General features: G+C 27.2%; 1 protein-coding gene across 2 annotated transcripts in view; it reads right to left on the bottom strand.

Annotated features, from left to right (window-relative positions):
- Nucleotides 1–21,264, bottom strand: part of LOC136079663 (von Willebrand factor D and EGF domain-containing protein-like) — a 174,926-nt gene that overhangs the window by 129,459 nt on the left and 24,203 nt on the right. The window contains exon 2 of one of the 2 annotated variants that reach the window (XM_065795831.1): nt 17,616–17,721. The exons of the other annotated variant lie outside the window; for it this stretch is intronic. The gene's annotated coding sequence lies outside the window, so the exon portion shown is untranslated. The remainder of the gene's footprint in view (nt 1–17,615; nt 17,722–21,264) is intronic. 2 annotated transcript variants of the gene reach the window in all.

Raw genomic sequence — 21,264 nt, 5'->3', positions numbered from 1 at the left:
AATAATGATCTTTAAATGACAAAATTTTAAAAATGAATAATGAAAATTAAAAGTTTGAAATATAAAATCTTAAAATGATCTATTTTAGCAATGCATATTTAATTTAATATGTCTCTCTCCCACCTCCCCCTTACACTTAAAATGAGACACACTGAGGCAAAAAAATTATGTGGAAACAAAAAAACCAAAATGATAAATTTTAGATCAATAAGATTTCTATCTTCAAAGTTGATAGTAGCCTGCCCTCAAAAGCATAAAAACAGGGATCCGATCTGCAAAGATGCGCTGTAATAGAAGCTTGAAAAAAAGCAGGGTGTCAAGATTTTATCATCAGTGGATCCAGTGCCAGAGATAAAATACAGAAGCTCCATAAAAAGTACATAATTTGCACCATCTAAAATTATTGAATTGGAACTCTAGCGATGGCAACTTCTCTAACATACAGAATGAGTTTTTAGAGGAAAGTAGTACACTCTTTGATATTTCATTGGCAAATTTTGAACAAAAAGTAAATCAGGATTGTTTTTGTTCTGAGAATGCTAAAAAGGAGGATATTAAGTTCTATTTAGATCAAAAATGAGAGCAAAACATGTATATTACAGACGAATTAGATAAAGTATTACAAAATTCAGTTCAAAATATAAAATATTTGCGTCAAGAGGATGGAGGAAGCTAGAGGTAAAGGTAGTATTTCAGTTAATGCAGTGAAGTCTAACAAACTTGAGGTTTCTTTTTATTCATCTGGAGATGATTCTGAATCGGAACTTAATTTAAATTCTTAAGATGATGAAAAGTGCCTAATAGATTCAGTCATTCTTCTAAATCTAAGATAATGTTAAGTATAAGTGCTGATGATCTGGTAGACTGTACTGCTGCAGTTTCTGCTCGAAAAAGAGTAGGTATACGCCAACAACTTCATTAGTACCTGCTATTAGAAATAAAGCTGGTGTGAATCTAGAAAGTAATAGTTTATCAAGAAATACAGTTCATTGATAAAGATTCTAGAAATTTGAGATATTGGTAGATAAGCGTAGGCAAGAAATTATAACTACTCTAAAGGGAAAAAAGCTATTTGTTTATTTTGATGGAAAAAGGATAAAACAGATTGAAAAAGATCAAAAAATAACTGTTTCTGTAAAATAAATAACATTCAGTGTTACATCCCCTGATATGAATGACATAGATGGCATACTGCTAGGTGTCGGTCAGACACCAAGTTCTAAAGGTAATGACGAGCCTGAAGCAATTTTGAATCTGCTAGAATACTATGACATTGTAGATCAATACTTGCTGTTTTCTGTGACAATACTGCATCCAATACTGGAATACACTCTGGAGCTGTTGTTATTCTTAGCTCCATTTTTATTACTCCACTTATATGGTTTCTCTGTAGAAGTCATGCTAGAAATACACATCTCACTTTTTATAGAGGCTTTGAACGGTGAGAAGACGAAGGACCCTAGAAAAGGGCTGTATGTAAAATTCCAGAAAAATTGGTGTTTTTTTCAATACAGAGGTTGACAAGATGATACATCTAGTTAGGTTTGATTGGACTCAGCTTCAGGTTGAGCCTGCCCTACATGAAATTGCTAAGAAAGCTTTGGAGATTGGAAAAAAGGCCCTTGCCAGAAAAATTTTTGTAAGGAATGATTACATGAAACTATGCAAGCATTTGTTTTCTATTTGAGAGGAGAAATATCTGGACTGTGTTTTCATTAACCTGGAGGCTGCCATGATGCTAGGTACAGTATATTGAACAAAAAAAAAAAGCGTAAGTATAATAAATAACATATAAATGAAAAATGTAATAAATAAAAATTAATGGTGACAAAATATTACTCTTTAGGTTTATGGCTGATGCTGTATGCATTTTTACCCTGAGAATAACCGATAAGATCACCGTGATCATAAGCACAGTGGAAAAAAAGATGATAGAGACAGCAGCCTTATTCACATCTGTCTGGTATGCACCTTGGTTTCTAAAGTCGTATTTGGTTGCAAGTTCACCCTCAATGTCATGCCGTTTTTAAGAATGCTTTTTTTATCAAAGAAAAATATCCCAATCTTGGTTCATCATTGATTGCTAGCATGCAAAGACATAACTGGTACTTGACTGAGCAATTATCTCTGACTGATGAAGATGTAGAGCAGAAAGTGAAAAAAAAGATGTTGAATAGATTAGTTAAGTATGATGTTCCTGACAAGCTCAAAATTAGAAAATCTGAGCTACCAATCACATTCCTGGACCTACCAGTTCCCAAAGCTCAGTCCACTGAGCTTTGGGGACTGGTAGGTCCAGGAAGTTGGCTTCTGTAAAAAATTGCAGAAGTCTTTGATGGTGAAATAGAGCTGTGGAGGATAGAAAAAGCCTTAAAGTCATTAGATTTATTTAAAAAATTTGTTAAAAATTTGACTTATCTAAACAATTATGCAGAAAGAAACATACGCTTTATTCAGGACTTTGTAGGTGAATATAAATCTGACAATATGTAACAAAACTTAATGCTGGTGACCAGGGACAATAGAAAGAATCTTATAAAAAAAATTTTTAAGTCCCCGTTAAAACACTATTTAATTTATTATTCTTGAAATACATATTTTTGACATACTTTGGTGTTTTTATTAGGAAAATGTGTAAGGTTTCGGTTACTAACAAAAATTAGAACTTTACGTATTGCTGAAATTGTAATCTGACGATGTTTTTTTAAATATATTTGCAACCTGGGGACACTAGAAAATAGGAAAAACTTGCGTAGACATAGAAATTTTTAAAAAAAGTGTAAATTTTGGACTCCCTAATAAACAATTTAATCAAAAATTCGGATTATTTGGTGGAGTAATGCTTTATTTATTTACACTAGCATCTCAATTAGTTTACGTTACTTCATTATTTGTAAACTTCTAACAATGCTTGTGTGCTTGACTATTTTTGTAAAATTTAAGTTTTGTTTTTACAAATTTAACTGTTTATTTATTTTGCTAATTGTTTTTTGCTAATTGCAATTTTTTGTCTATGTGTATATAAAAACTTCTTAATGTCATTCTTATACATGTACTTATACAAGAAAAAGTAAATTTAAAAAGAATAAAAACCATTTTGAACAAATTTTTCAGAGCTGAAATTTAAGATTTCTCAAAAATTATGGATCAAAACTTATTTTTAAGCACTTTTGTAAGTATGTACTTATTTTATTGTCGCAACTTTTAAAAAGAAATTTATAAACTTATAATCTAAATATATTTTTAATATTTTCTTTTTAAAAATACTATTTTAAAAGTCAATGTTGAGAGAGCTAGTTAATTTTTTTTTGACCTTGTCAAGTTCTTTTTGTTTAAGCTTTACTCTCAGGTACCTGAAAGTAAACGCTTAAACAAAAAGAATTTGAAACATTAAGCACCTAGATACTTAATACAAAGGAGAGGTAATTAGTTAACTTTTGGAAAATTTACCCACCCTGAGCGTATTAAAATTCAATAAATTCATTCGTTTATTAAGTTTCACTTATTGACAAAGAAAACTATATACTGATAAAAAAAACAACTTGGAGAAGTCGAGCTTTAAGGTGTCAATTTTAAACTAACTGATCAAAACGGAAACTTTTATTGTAATCAGCTCTTAAAAATTCACAATCACTAATCAAGAATTCAAAAAGTTATTGAGAATTTGTATTGAAAACTGAATAACATATAATGTTGTTGTTATAGAATTTTGAGTTGTTTGTCTGCATTTCGATAGCAGAATCCTTAATTTTAGTTTATTTAGTATATATGCATGAAGAAAGCCAAAGGATACCTTTTAATGGGTAGAGATGTGACGCGTTTTATTGGTTCTTATTTTTTTGCTTGTTTTTTTATCGCTTTTTTTGAAAAAAAAAATAAAACACACAGAGGCCCGTTTTTTTGTTTTTTTGATTTTTGAGAAATATTTAAATATTTATTATTTAAGGTACTAAATTTAACTTTAATGGCAATATCTTAACTCATGCTTTAAACTCAGATATAAATTGGACAAATAATACTGGAATTTACTAAAATTCTTTTTATTTTATTAGAGCAGCCCTGGATAAAAAAATCTCAGATGATTTTATCATCTTCATTTTTATCTTAATTGGTTTAAGTGTTATATAAAAAAAACATTGTTTATTTACATTTGTTATATTGAATTGTATTTAATGATATATATATATATATATATATATATATATATATATATATATATATATATATATATATATATATATATATATATATATATATATATATATATATATATTATGCAAAAACATAACAGACAAACAATGTAAGACTAAATTACTACATAATTTAGGAAAGATCAAAGAAAAAAAATAATCTTGATATATTGCTTATTTCTTTGAGCATTTGAAGTCTGATATTAAATTGGCATGGTATTATATACTAATATATTTACATTATCAAAATTAAAATTGTAACTTTCTTTTAAGATAAGAGTAGTTTCTATTTATAATGAAAGTATCACAGTTGATAGGAAGTACAACATGACAAATAAACATTCCATACAGTACGCCTAGATTTATAATTAACATATAGTTAATAAAGTTTTTTATAAAAATTAAAGTTAATTGGTGTTTATACATGTAATTGTACTTTTAATGATTAAGTACTAAAAATATACCAGAGTAAAAAAAAACTACATTTTTTCGTTTTTAGTGTCAACGTGTTGGATGATAAACATTTGCTGCAAAAGTGCAGAGAGTGATATGGCCTAGAGAATTGAAATTGCTTCTCAATTTCTTTTTGAATATCTTTTTGAATGGCCGGAGTTATATTAACGCAGGATGCAGGTAAGTTGGCTGTGGAAATGACTTTGGAGCTTATCAGGCGTCGACTGGACCACTTAAAACCGATTTTTGTTTTGACGTTTTTTTGATTTAAAAATAATGCACGGCGCCTGACAATAACCAGAAGTATTGATGCAACTTTCAACTGCATAATTGATTTTTTAACTGTTGCCAACCAATTGCAATGGTCGTTTAGCACTACGTCTGAAAACTAAATGTTGTTTTCCTAGATCACCAAAGAAGTTAAGTTAATCAAAAATCACAAATAACATGAAGTGCTTTTGTTATTATATGCTTCGTTAAATTTTCTTTATAGTGTGTTGAAGTACTTTGTTACTAGTTCTTGCATACAAGAAACGACTCTAAGTGATATAGTATTGCCAACAACTCTAATGCTTAGTTTATGACTTTTCCGGTTTTTAAAAAGCTTGTACCAATATAACCCTGGTGTACCGTTGGAAAACAGATGAGATTGACTTTGCTGGTTTAATTAGTCGGAAAACTAAAGTGATGACATCATTTAAATCCCCTATCGGATAACTTGATGAATGTATCTACCAGATTTGATTTAAAATGCTGAGACAATTTGCATTTGAACCATTCCAAATTATTTCACGTATTCTATTCACGTCTATAAAGAGTTGCTACTGGTATGCTAAATGATCGAGCAGTTTTCTTAAGTGAAAGTTCGTCACTTTTTTTGAAAATAAAAAGTGAATAAAAAGTAAATAAAATGACTTCGGTGTATGTTTTTTTTTTTTTGAGTGCAAGTTTTTTCTAAGTATATTTTATATCAGAATTAATTTGATAATAATCGATTAAAAAGATAAAAAAAGAATTTATAATATTAATTGGTCCGTTTAGACGTAATAAAATTCCTATTAAGCAAGCAATTAATTGGCGTATTTCATTCAACCCATAGATCACCAAATCTGTTTGAAACTCATAATATTTTACCTTATATAGCAATTTTCAAAAAAGATTTTTTAAGTTATACAATAAAACGTTTAAGTTCAATGTCAGCAAGTTTATCATTCTAGAGTATTATGCCCAATTTTTTAAGGGAAAAAAAATTTATACGCGACTGAATATTTGACCATTCATAAAAAAAATTGCTTACTTTGAATTTAAAGTTTAAATAATCTTATTCGGAAAAAGATTCTTTACAACATGATCAAAATACATGCAAAATATTTGTTCAATAAATACCCAGCCGGCATATCTACGTTGTTTCAACGTTGAAATTTGGTTGAAGCGTTGTTTCAATGTTGTTCAATTATGTCACAACTTTAAAACAATGTTATGGTTTAAACGTTGTTTATTTAACGTTGTTTCAAAGTTGAACCTACGTTGCCAAAAAAAACTCATTTATAAAAAAACCGTCCGTTGAGTTGGTGCTTAAAGTAAAATTAGTTAAAGCAAAAGAAGTAGTTAAAATAATATTTTAGTATAATGTGCAACACACAAGTGTTTATGTATGAAATTTTTAATTTTTAATTTTCAAAAATGTTTTATGTAGTATTCAAATTTCTACTTGTTCTTACGATAAAAGAAACTAATGGCTTATTTAAGAAGCTGGCGATGTCTTCTGCTATCTGCAGAAACAGCTTTTAGTATACCAGTCTCAAGACCAAAGTAATAGTATTGACCACCACACATGCTTTTGACGGTAACTGATTTTGGAGTCTGAACAAAGTTTTATCTTTCGGCAGACGATGTCCTTCTGAGGAGGGCAAGTGAAAGCAAGTATGGTGGTCAATCCTATTACTTTGTTCTTGAGACTGGTATACTAAAACCTGTTTCTTCATCAAACAAAGGTTCTTCAATTTTTATAAATGAAACATACCTCTTTTTTAAGTCTACATCAATGAAACTTTGGCCTACTTTATGTAGAATAGTAAATTTTAACCCTTTTATAGTGGGATTATATTATGGAAAATCTAAACCATTTAATATTGATGATTTAATTTTTGATTTTTTAAATGAATAAAGACAACTTTAGTTAGATAGGATATTTTGATATTTTTAAGACAAAAAAACATGTAGTTATTAGGACATTTATATGTTAAGCGCCTGCAAGAGCATTTATTAAAGTTACAATTAATCATAATGGATACAATGCTTGTGAGAGATGTGCAGTTATAGAAGCTTTTAGTGTACAATGAGGATAAGAAAAAAGAAACAAAGTACCAAAATTAGATAACGTTGATAAGTTCCCGATGGCTGAAGGCAGTATGTTATTATTTATTATTTAGTGAATTTTTATTTAAATTTATTAAGTTTGTAAAAATATTCAACAAAAGTTGTTTTGTGAAACTACTTTAGTTTATAGAGTTTCAAAAGAGAGTGTTATATTTACTTACTGATATAAAAATATGAGCTACAAAGCCTAAACACAGTGACCAAGTCTGCTTATAATAGTGAATTTATAAGGCAAATAAGGTTTATTTTGTCAGTAGCTGAATTTGATGAAGAGGACAAGACATTAGATGACGAAATAAACACAATCACCATGGGTGAGTTTTTATAAGTATTTTATTAAAATGGTTATATCCTTTAGTTAACTTTTTTAATTTAATGTCGACAGCTTTATGTCAAAACTTAGAAAAACTTATAACTGCATATATTAGAACAATGGTTTTTTATTTGGTAGTATAATTTCAATAGTTAAAGGGTAACTAATGTTTGATGTCCACAGTGTCATTTTCATTAATATGATTATAATACATTATGAGCGAGGTTAGGCAATTTTTACAACCAGATGCCATTCCTGGTTGTTAACTTGTAAATCAGATCAGGCTGATTATTTTTTTCTTGTTATACTATCAGAAGATTACCAGACCAGGTTTAAAAGCTCCTCCTGCAATAAAATTGAGAGTTATATATCCAAGCTTTCCTTCTCCAATATAATTCTTAAGCTTTGCTAAAACATATGCCTATTCTAATATTGGATCAATTTAATGTCATGACCAGAACAATATAAAAACAAATAACATTTTATTTTTGTTTTAGAGCAAGACTGTTGTTAATAAATTTTAGCAGAACAAATAAAGTGATTTTGTTTAAATGTCATTTTTATCAGTCACTTAAAAATATATGATTATTTGTATAAAGATAATTAAAATTTCAAACAATAATATTAGCTTTACATATTGTTTTTTAGTTGAATCAATTACAATTAGTTGGTGTAATTATCTTTAAAAGACAGAATTCACAAAATAATGCTGAGGTAATCAAAATAATTTTTAATTATTGATGAATTTTAAGGATTAATTTAATTAGCAAAAAATTGGTTTGATAATGAGTTCAATTTAAATATTTGAAAAAAAAATGTTAATATTAGTTCTCACATAATTAATATTAGTTCTCTTATCTATGAAAATTTAGAATATTTCCAACAATGTTAAGACCTCCATGAATATGAAGGGTAAAGATGGAAAAATATGCTTTAAGAGCACTAATTTTTATGGTGTTGTGAAAGGTTATAAGATATGTAAAACTTTTTCATTTTTATTTACAGGTTCTTCTATTAAATACGATGGAGCGACTAAAACTTTAATTGATGGTATATTGTCTGACTTCTTAAAATACTTTTAATAAAAATACTTTTTTAATTTTCACCGTTAATTCAACGTTACCAAAACAAAAATTTAATTATGAAAAAAAACCTAGGATTGAGTTGAGTTTTAAGTAAAATAAGAAAAGCCGAAAAAGTAACTGATGTAATATTTTTATTTTTAATGAAAACAAAAATACTAATAATGTGGTATTAAAAATTGGTATTAATAATAATGTTTATTAGATGAAGATGAGTGAAAAATAAGTTACATGTTATTTTTTGGTCTTTAAAATTGTTTGAATGATAATTTATAATTTATTGAGATGTTTTCTTTTTTAACTTTTGTTACTTTTATATTATCAATCAAACTTAGATATTATTGTGTGATATTTTATAATATACCTTAAATTATACTATTATATTTTATATTATCAATAAGTATTATCTATTTTTGTTCAATATTCCGTATTACTGTTATGTAGATATTTATGTTTTAGCAACTTGGGATTCTATCATTATTTTTCTTTGATGCCTTGAGTTATTTGAACATAATATATTCAGAACTCTGCAATAATAGAATAATAAATATAATAATAAAAATTAATTTAAAATATAATAAATTTATAAAATAAAGAAAATTTTATCTCTGCTAATAATGTCTAGTAATATTATTGTTTAGCAAGTATCATGGTTTTAAAATGTCAAAATTTAGCTAGTTCAACTAGGCCTGTTAGTACTCTTATATTATGGTTTCCTAATTTTATTATTAGTTTATATAATATTTTCAAAATTATTATGTGGAGCTGTTTGAAAGGAAGATTTACAAGGAGAAGAGGGTGTAATTCCATCTAATTGGATTAGCGAAAAAACTGTTTATTGGCCTCCAGATACCAATGCATTGGCTGCACTAAAATGCCGAGAAGAATTGACTTAAGATTCCACAAATAAAAACTAAATTTTTTTTAGGTATTACATCTATATATTACAAATATTATTTTTTAAATAATGTGGTTAGAAGAGTTATTTTGTTAGTACAAAATATATAACTATTCATATAACTATTTCAATTCCACAGAAAGCAAACAGGATTGTGAAAAATTTGAACTCACAACTCCTCTTTATTATTTCTTGGTGGAAGCATAATGTTCAAAATAACCATTCTTGGTGTGAAAAACTGGTTTACGCCTAAAAGTGCAAGGGATTGTAAAAAATTGTTTTAGCAAATGCATGCTCTTTAACATAAAAAATGACATTTTGACCCCTGTCCAAGTCCCATAAGCGTAAACATATGGACTTTAAACCTAAATAAAAACGAAAAAAATTTCTTTAAATTAGATACAAAATCTCCTCTTAAATCCAATTTTTCTTATGAAAATTTTATGTGTCCACCCCGATAATTACTTTTCAATGTTTGAAAAATTTAATATTTTGATTAATATTTTATTTTGAAAAAAGGTTGTTTCATTTAAATTAAATATTTGAAAAAATTATTAAGGAGCAAAAGAACTAACATTGTCATAACTATTTCATTTTGCCCTCTGCTTCATTCTAAGCGCTTTTACTCTACCAAAGAAATAATAGAATATCTTGAACCTGATAATTTAAACGCTTTGCATTTAAACGTTAACCCAGCAAGTACATAACGTTATTTCAACGTTATATCAAAGTTGTGAAATGATTGATATATGGTTGAAAAATAACGTTCTAAATTTGTTTAACTAACTTTGTTTCAACGCTAGTTAATCGTTAAAAAAGACGTTGTAAATTTCTACGTTAATTCAACTTTTATTTTTAACTAAAAATTAACGTTAAAAATAGACGTTGAATTAACGTTGAATTAAAGTTGAAAAGAAAACGTTGAACTAACGTTGAAAATAAACTTTCAATTAACGTTGAAAATAAACGTAGAATTAGCGTTGAAAATAAAGGTTGAATTAACGTCGAAAATAAGCGTTGAACTAACGTTGAAAATAAGAGAGTTAAAAGTAAACGTCGAAAATAAATAAAAGTTTGCCGACGTACATGTAATAGAAATTTGGTGTTAAAATAAAATTTACTATTTCACATAGATTTATGCATGGGAATGTTCTTTAAAAACTTTTAATAAAAGTATTAATGTAATAAAAGTAAAAACATTAAAAGACTTTATGGCAGCGGTTCTCAACCTTTATATTGCCGCGACCCTTTTAATACAACCCCAATGATATTATATTTACCCCAACTGTTAAATTTATTTACGCTTATAGGCCTAAGTAACTGTACTATTGCTATTGTTATAATATAAAATTATATATCGCAATATAAATTTCCGCATATACTACAGGAATTATTTTCATTGTGAAAAACTGAACATAGCTAAAGTTTTATGTTTAATTACAAAACATTATGTAATTACATTTTGTTCAAAATAGATTTCTAATTATAATTAAATTACAAGTAAATGATTTTTATCTATATGACTTGCATTTATATTTACGTTTCTATATCACGTATTTACCGTATTCATGTTGCATACTTAGGTGAAAACTTGAAAAGCATGACGTATTATGGATAACAGTGTAATTTACAATACATTGCAAATGACTACATTCCTACAATATTCTTGCAACAATATATGCACAAAAATTCAATGAAAGTGCGAAGGTTGAGCTTGTTTTTGTTTCACTTGATCAGAAATTCTTGGGGCAGTCTTTGCAAGAGCACAACGATCATACATCATCTCTCTCTCTCTCTCTCTCTCTCTCTCTCTTTCTATATAATATATATATATATATATATATATATATATATATATATATATATATATATATATATATATATATATATATATATATATATATCACGTTTTCACTTCTAAAATTTTATAAATTGCTTAAACTTAAAATTTACATACATGTTAACAAATCAGTTCAGGCGTAACAGAAAAGAAAATTATTTCCTTTTTTTTAGTCGGATAGAAAAACGTGAATTTTTAAATTTTTTAATTTACACAAACATTATTTTCTCCTTTTTAGTTGTAACTGTAAAGCATTTATATAGAACTAAATAATAAACTAACTCTAAATATTTTTTACGAATTTTTTTAACTTCCATATTTTGTTTGCTTCATGACGTTGTAAAACAATATTTTTGTTGAAATTGGAATGTGATTGGTTAACTTTAAACATAATAATTACGCGGCGTTTTATAGAGAAACATTTTGTGTCCGGACAAATAGACAAACAGACAAGAAAGCAAGTTAAGAAAAACGTGGTAAAAATAGTAACTACTGTCGTACCTCATTTCGCGAGGGTGCCCACCGAGAAGTTGATATATATTGATCGTTAATTTCTAACACTTTTATTGAAACCTCTCTTATCAACCTCCATCCCCTCAAGAATTCTGTTATATTTATATTTTGAATAATCGGGTCTAGTTATATATAGATCTCTTAATTATTTTCCTTCAAGTATGATTGCATTTATTAGCCTCCTAATGATTATATTATTCAGTATTAGCCTATTCAATCAGTCCCATTAAGTTTGTCGAGTGATTGTTTCCGACAAGTGACACTAAAAAAAATTTGTACAATAATATCATGCTTTACATATTAGAATAGAGACGAAAATCCCCATATTTCGATAATCTTAGGCAACCCCTGGCAAATCGCCATTCGACCCCTGGCGGGGTCGCGACCCACAGGTTGAGAACCACTGCTTTATGGTATAAAAGTATATATAATTTTATAAAAATTTATAAGAATTTGCATTATACACAAGTTTTTAAAAGTCTTTTTACATTGTGAACAATACTTTACATTACATATTTTATATATAAAAATGGTGGATTAGATATAAATATTTAAACCGTTTAAAGATGTTTTTATATATATGTAAAATTTACAAACAAAGACTTATCATAATTATGAAACTATAATACATCAGTATGTTTTGGTTTGCATAGCCAAAAGACAATGTTGTTTGTGTGAATAAAAATCCATCAAGACTTGATGGATTTTCATTCACACAAACAACATTGTCTTTTGACTATGCAAACTAAAACATACTGATGTATAATAGTTTCATAATTTTTTGCGTGAAGCACGCTTTATTTTTTTTTTTTTTAAATGGCTAAAACTTTAACAATCACTCAAGTGAAAGATTTATTAGAAGCCGATGAATGTTCTTTATTAAAAGTCTTTGGGGAGAAAATTGACAAACTTGAAGGGAAAATGAAGCAATTAAAAAACGAAAACATATCACTAAAAAATGAAATTGCTATAATAAACAACGAAATGAACTTTCAAAAAAAATTTTACGAAAAAACCATAAAGGAAGCGAATGAACTTAATGAAAAACTAAAACATTACATCAAAGAAAATGGAAAGAAAAAATTAAGCGAGCGTTATATAGACAAAATTCCTCAATTAGAAGATCGCAGCAGGATAAACAACTTGAGGTTCGAAGCTTTTGAAGAAAAAGAAAACGAATTATGGGAAGAAATCAAGTCGAAAGTAAACTATGTTATTAAAGAAAAGTTAATATAAAACATAACATTCACATAGAAAGAGCCAATAAAACTGGAAAAATAAATTAATCTGGACAAAAAAGCGACGAACAATAGTTGTTAAGTTCCTAAACAATAAAGACTACTTCGAACTCGATCACTTTCGAACTATTTAGGAAAAAAGTTCAAACTTTTTCCAACTTTTTTAAATAGTTTTATTCATTTAAAATTGAAAATTATGATTACAAGTAAAACACAAAAATGTTAATTTATTCATAAAGACTTTTTATTTGTTTATAAAAAGTAAATGCAAGGTATCATCCTGCAACCAGTTTCTTTTTCAATGCAAAAACAATCCAAGGCTAGAGAGCCCTTTCACGAGATCATATCATTTGAAATCATATATTTTAGTAAAACATTTTCAGTTCTTTAATTAGAGTCAATTCTTTTATTGTTATAATTTCTAACATTGTTACCATTTTTAGCTTTTTTATTAATATCGAGTCTCTCTAAGCTAGAATAATCTCTCTAAGCTATTAATAATCTCTCTAAGCTAGAATAATCTCTCTAAGCTATTAATAATCTCTCTAAGCTAGAATAATCTTTGAATAAGATTAATTTGCAAAATTATCTGTATTATTTCTTTTTATTTTGTTCTCAAACTGATTACCTTGACTTAAAAAATTCAGTTTAACAAAATATCCTTTTTATGCACGAAATTCTTATTTTATTACTTTAATTTTTATTAATGTTATTACATTTGAGAACCTCTATTTTGTGTTTATTTTTTAGTGTCTTGTAAGTTTGCGTGTTGAGGCACATTTTGCTCGTTGCAGCTTTTTGCAAAAAATGAAAATACTCCTAAACTTTAGATCTTCTAGAGGTGCTAAGGCTGATTAGCCATTTTTGTTTGAACTTAAAATTCTTTATAATTTTAATTTAAAATGTAAATAAACAGTGGTCAAATGGTAAAAAAGTACCAGCCACTGTTTAACTACTTTTAAATAGGAAAAAACCGATCCAACCTTAAATGCAATGGCGCCACAAGTGATGTAATTTTGATTATATTTTTAGAATTTCCAGACAGACACAAACTAAAAAAAAAGCAAAATTATTCAAATTTATAATTTTTACTTAAATTTTAGCTTGTTTTACAAAAATTAATGAAAAGAAATATCATATTTTAAAATTCAAAAGTTAGAACTATTAGGAGAAATAAGTTCGAACTTGAACGTTGAAATTTTTGCGCAAAGTTCGAACATTCGAACTTGAAATTGTTCGAACTAGCAGCTCTAATGAAGACAAAGAAAAAATATTCTATCATTTTAAACAACTAAAGCTTTAGAATGAATGGACATATCTCAACAACGACTGCAGCGAGAGAACGACTGAAAAAAGAAAAATACTCTTTGCAAAAGCTAAAGAATTAAAATCCTCAGGTAATTATGCAAAAGTAGTCTGTAATAAACTGATAACGCGCGATTAATAATTACAATAACAAAAAGAAATTCTTTATAACTGTGCACATGAAAAAATAATTACAAAAATGAATGACTTTTGATCGCTAACCTATAATTTTTACGAAAAAAACATTATATCAGATGAAAACGCAGGCCCAGATGTAAATTTTTTTAGTGATATGTACACGGACAGTTTATATCATTTAAGCAAAAATAATGAAAACTTTTTGCATTTTCTAGAAGAAACTGAAATCATTTTTAATACTATATGTGTTACGGAAACACGGTGCTCTTCTTTCGAACTTGAAAATAATTCTAAGTTTCATTTTAAGAATTTTGAATTAGCCTCATTAGAAAGACAAATAAATAAACGCGGCGGAGGAGTTCTGATATACGTTAAAGAAAACATTGCATATAAAGTTAGAAGCGATTTGAGCGTTTCTGACAAAGATAAAGAGATCGCAACAATTAAATCAATTATTAACAAAGGAAAAAACATACCTAGATGCAGCTGCTGTAGATCATCTGACGACGCGTGCGAAAATTTTAGCTCTTATTTGCAACATAATATAGTTCACGCTGGTAACAACGAAAGAAAAAAACTTTATAATTGGGGATTTTAATATGGATTGTTTTATTTATAACGACGACAAAGAAGTCAGAAGTTTCTATGATAAAATTTTTTTAGCAGGCGCAATTTCCTCAATCAACCATCCAACTAGAGTAACAAAAAATTCAGCTAACCTCATTGATAATATTTTTACTACAGACATTTTTAATAACTCCATCCAAAAAGGTATTATAAAAACTGATATATCGGACTACTTTCCTATTTTTCTTACCCCTTAACACGACATTATCAAATAAAATTAAACAAAGTAGTACTGGAAAAAAAGTTTTTACAACAACAACAAAAAATTATTTTAAACATCAACTATCATTACTTCATAAAGGGCATATCACTTTAATGTAGATGCAAGTACTATTTATAATAAATTCTTCGAAACATTCCACTTAGTGTATGACAGTATGTGAAAAATTCATAAGTCATTAAACTTTTGATAGTCCTTGGATTACAAAAGGCTTAAAAAAATCTTCAAAAATAAAGCAAAAGTTGTAAATAAAATATTTAAAGACTAAATCTTCTGCAAATGAAAAAAATATAAAAATTATGAAAATTTATTTTAAAAAAATCGTAAAAATCTGAAAAAAAAAAGTATTATGCTAATCTGCTCAATAAGTTTAAAAACAACTCAACGCGCAAATAATAAAAGAAATAACAGGAAAATCAAAAAATTACTTAAGTTCTTTACCTTAAACAATAAAATTTAAAGATGTAAATATATGTAAAGCGAGCAAAATTTGTGAAATATGTTTCTAAAAAAGTTTAAATGACCGAGAGTTCGTTTTAAGACTACTTGTGTCCTATAAATAAATCTCATTATAACAATTAGTATTCTTCTTCTGAATCCCATGATTAGCTCGTAGAGCCTTTAAATCTCTAAAAAGAAATAAAGCTATTTGTGCTGATGAAGTAAGTGTTAACATGGTTGTAGATTGTTATGAAAGTCTAAAAGATATACTTTATAAAGTATTTAGGGTGGAATGCAAAAAACGAGCTTGAGTCAAGTTCGATTTGAACTTTACTTTGTAACCAATAGCGGCAAAGTATTTTTTGAGGAAAAAACCTATACTCTGCCGCTATTGGTTACAATGTAAAGTTCAAGTCGAACTTGACTCAAGTTCGCTTCTTGCATTCCTCCCTTAATGCATTTATAAAACAAGGAGTTTTCCCGGATCAATTGAAAATTCCGAAAGTTATACCAATTTACAAACAAGGCTTTAAAACAAATATTAACAACTATCGCCTAATTTCGGTTCTTTTGACTTTTTCAAAATTATTAGAAAGAATAATATATAATAGAACATTGAAATATTTTGACCAAAATAATATACTATATACCAAGCAGTTTCGCTTAAAAAAAACTTTTCAACTGAGCACGCAATTATTCAATTTGTTAGGGACATCTCAGAATCTTTCGAAAAAAAAATATACCCTAGGAGTCTTCATTGATTTTTCGAAGGCTTTCAATACCATTGACCATAAAATATTGCTTAAAAAGCTCAAATATTATGGAATCAATAACAATATGCTAAAATGGTTTCATAGTTACTTATCAAATAAAAAACAATTTGTTACCTCTAATGATGGCCTTCAAAGTGACTATAATGAAATAACCTGTGGTGTCCCAAAGGGCTCTATTCTAGGTCCTCTTATGTTTTTAATTTATATTAATGATTTAAGTAAAGCAGCTAATCTTTGGAGTATTATGTTTGCTGATGATACGAATTTGTTCTTATTAAACAGTAATATTAATGAGCTGTTTTCTGATTTGAATAAAGAACTTAAATGCGTATCTGAGTGATTTAAATGTAACAAATTGACCTTTTTTTTTTTTTTTTTTTTTTTTTACAACTTCAATATATTTACACATCGTTACGTTACAATTACACAATATAACATAATGCAACGTAAAAAATAAAATTATATATAACATAATATTACCACGTATCATAATAAAAAGTGGTTTAACAAATATAACTAAGTATAACGTAAACTAATTTTCTGTTTCTAATTATATAAAAAACATGTTGTTGTAAAGGAAAACTCGTAGAAGTCTGAGAAGACTTATCATCGAGTACCTCTTTAAGTGGTTAAATAAAGTCTATTTTATATTTATATATAATCAGAAGGTTATACAGTATACAGTCAGTAATACACATAAATATTTTAGTATAAATTAAACCTTAAACCTTTATAAAAAAAATACATTCTGTTTCACCCTATATCTAAAAAACGTTTTTTAGCAACAACCATGTTAAAAATTCTTATTGATGAACTTGAAATAAAAAAGGAAACTTTTACTAAGTTTCTTGGCATTTATCTTGATGAGATTGTTAAATGGAAACCGCATATTGACTACATTTGGATTAAAGTTTCTAAAAATATAAGAGTAATAAGTCAAGAAATAATTTAAACAAAACCATTTTAATCTAACTCTATTACTCATTTATACATAGTTATAATAATTATGCAAATATTGCTTGGGGAAGTACCAGCAAAAGTAAGTTGCGTTCTCCTTATCATTGTCAGAAACACGCAATACGCTTAGTTTGTTTTGAAAATCGACTTGCGTATTTAAAGTAAAATCAATTCGTCATTACACATTTTTAAAGATTTTATTTCCTTAAAAACAAAAAATAAGTTTACACTACGAAATGATAACTCACTCTATCAACCCTTTGTCGAACAAAATTCAATCCGTTCTGTATAGTTTATCGTGCATCTAATCTCTGGAACAAAATCGTTTAACCAAATTTTGATTACCATCCCAGTCTTTAAAAAGAAATTTAAAAATTCATTCCTTTTTATGACAATATTTTGAAATTTATATAAACACGCTCTTTTGTTTTTGTATTTTGTCATTTGTAATCAATTCAAAAACTGACTTTGGTGGAGGTAAATATCATTTTGAAATTACTTTTAAAAAAAAGATTAAAACGTTTTTAAGCTTTTTTTAAACTAAGGTAATTAAAAATACTGTTTGTAAACTAAATTTTGCTGGTAAAGTATTTTAGTGTAAGCATTTTATTATTAAGTTAATAAATCATTTGTGTTTATAAATGTTATAAATTATTTGCGTAAAACATAAATAAAGAATACTATATTTACATAAACTTTTAAAAAATTTTTTTAAAATTTACAAATTGAAAATTTTAATAAACAAAAAAAAATTCATTTAAAAATACAAAAATCAATTTTTATTTTTCAACTTACACATACTAAAGCTACAACTCAGAAAAATTTGTCGCTATTATTTACATGCGCGGTTAAATCTCCCCCGGCCGTAGTTATTTATTTAATTTATTTCTAAAATACCATATAGCAGTGTAAGTTCTCATTACTAACATATTATTCGACCGAAATTCTATTCGTTTAAAAAAAATTCACTCGAAAGACATTGACGTTTTAATTAATTAAAGAAACGAAAACTTTTTTAACAACGAAACTTTTAACATTCTAGTTGAACATAATTCTATTCTATTGAAAAACGTGTGGCTTCAAAGACCTTTATATTCTTGATAGACTTTGACGTGCTATTAATAATTTAGATTCAAATCAATAAAATAAAAGCGACAACGAAATACCTTCAAATTATGGAAAATACTACTTTAAAAAGAAATTTAACAAAATTTAATCAAAAAATATTTTAACGGTTTTTGAGAAAAACAAAGAAACAACAAGTGTGCAAAATCATAGTCAACAATTCAGTTGTAAGTGCAAAATCATAGTCAACAAGTCAGTTGTAAGCGAAAGTCCTCATCATTCTACATCAGCAGTAATTAAAAGTCCTCATCATTCTACATCAGCAGTAAGTGAAAGTCCTTATCAGTCTACATTAGCAGTAAGCGAAAACAATGTACACACAGTTTCTTAAACAGTTCTTGGAAAAAGAAAAAAAAAGAAAATCAAACTCGCACAAATACCAATCAAAAATGTAGATAACCTTCGACTTAAAACAACAGAAAAGTATGAGATGTTTTTCCCCAATTTTTTTTATTCGTCATCAAAGCAAGGTTGGTTTTGTAGGGTTTGCATATCGATTACCCCCTGGAAAAAAAAGTAATCATGCATTTATTGTAAACCTAGGTAAATTTGCAGATCACCCCTCGGAGCGTGCTAACAATCACTTAAATTCGCATAGGCATACTATAGCTTTAAAAATAATCGAGCTTTTGAAGAAATGTCTAAGCAAGACTTGAATATCTCGAAAATACTGCGTGAAAATACTCTTGCAGAAGAAACATTAAAAAAATGTAACTCTCGCATTGTTATTAAAACCTTTTTTCGAGTCATGCATTTGTTAATCATGAAAAACTGGGCACATACTCATAATTTTTCAGACGTTATTAAACTTATTGTTGCGTGTGGTTGTAAGGAAGTTAAGGTGCACTTTTTGTTTAGCTCAGCAAATGCAACAAACATATCTCCGAAATATATTGCTAAGTATATAAACATCATTTGGTTTTATCAAAACTTCTTCACTTCAGTCACTTAGAAGTGTTGGAAGTTTTTCTTTTTATTCGGATGAAACTTCTGACATTACTCAAAGGGTTCTGATATTACTCCACGGATATATTGAAATATACCTGTTTAATTTAAACAGGTATATTCAATGTATCCGTTGAGTATCAAATCACATTTATATAGACTAATCTAGATCTGTTTGTCTACTAACACTAACCTTTCAGTTGTATTCATGTCTGGTTTTTCAGATCTTGATTAAGATTTTGTTTATTACATTTTTTTTGCCATGATTTCATTATTTTTTGGTAATTTGTGATTTGAGTATTTCATTAATTTAATTTATTTGAGATTTGATTGTATATGTATAAATTAAAAACAAAGTTTAACTTGACCTGATCTAAAACAAAACAAGCAAAAGAGAATGTATTTTAAATATTTACAAGGTGTTTTTGGTATGTATATAATTTTTCTTTGCACTGCTCCCACCGATATATATATATATATATATATATATATATATATATATATATATATATATATATATATATATATATATATATATATATATATCAGTGGTGTAACTAGGGGGAGCACAACCCCGCAAGGTGTGAGGGCCCTGGAGCTTAGAGGGCCCCGCGGAGATATTTCACGTATTCTTAAATGAAAAACAGATTATTTTTCTAATAGGAACTCTATTTTAGAATTTAATTTTATAGAAATTCTAATATAGATTTAGTTCAACAGAAGTTCTATTGGAGAATTTAATTTCAATACAAATCCATTATAGAATTTCTATTAAATATTAGTGAACATTAGTGAATATTAACGTTGTCTATTATAGAAATACCGCTGATATAATTTATTACTTTCGTCTTTGTCGATTACTTTCGTCTTTGGCGATTTTGAAGTGGAAAATTAAGTATAAATTATTAAATATTATTATATTTAGAAGGTAAGTGCTTTTCTTTTTATATGCATTCATGCAAAGCAGTAAAAATCATATAATTATAATTTTCATTACAATAAGTTAAGTTATCAAAATGTTTAGCTAATAGGTAATAAAGTAGTTACATTTATAATATTGGTAATATTTTTTAACTGCTTGTTAAAAAAATCTTGCAGTTTTATTCTAGCGATTTAAAATTTCCTATATAAATTAATTCCTGAGATCTTGAATTTTCAAAATAAAAAATGTATATAAATGCGATACAGGTAGAACAATGTTTTTGTGTTGAGTACGCAGTAGGTTTTGTTATAGTATGAGGATAGTACAAATTAACAAAGAAACACAAATTATGTGTACATATCTGATATAAAATTTAAAGGGCGGACTCAAAATACGAACTAAAGAATAAATACAATTTAAGTCTATTATTTATTCAAAAATATTTAGCAATATACAAAAATATTAGCAATATACAGTATATTTATATCTATAGGGTTAATACATAGATATATAATTGTTCTAATGAAATATTTTTCTTACAATAGCATGGACTCAAAAAGAACTTATATGAGTAGAGCCAGAAAAAGCAAGTTAAAAAAGGAGACTGGTGATAGATTACGTAAAAACATTAAAAAGATATCCTTATTTTTTTCATCAGTTGAACAGAAACCTAGTGAAGTAGATAACAAATATCAATGTCGTTACTAGTAATTCTAAACCAACCCAACAAGTAAAAATGTTATCTGTTTCAATTAACTTAGAACACAATGAATTTTTGACAGATCATTATGAATCTCGTTATAAAAGTAATGCAGATATTTTTGCAAATCCTAAAAATCTTACCACTGCAATGCAAGCTGAAGAAACAGATCCAGAACCGAATATATTTCACGAATTAAATTCAT

This window comes from Hydra vulgaris, chromosome 04, assembly GCF_038396675.1.
Source record: "Hydra vulgaris chromosome 04, alternate assembly HydraT2T_AEP".
Lineage (NCBI taxonomy): Eukaryota > Metazoa > Cnidaria > Hydrozoa > Anthoathecata > Hydridae > Hydra > Hydra vulgaris.
The sequence above is the reverse complement of the archived record's forward strand: the minus strand, read 5'-3'. Positions and strand labels throughout refer to the sequence as shown.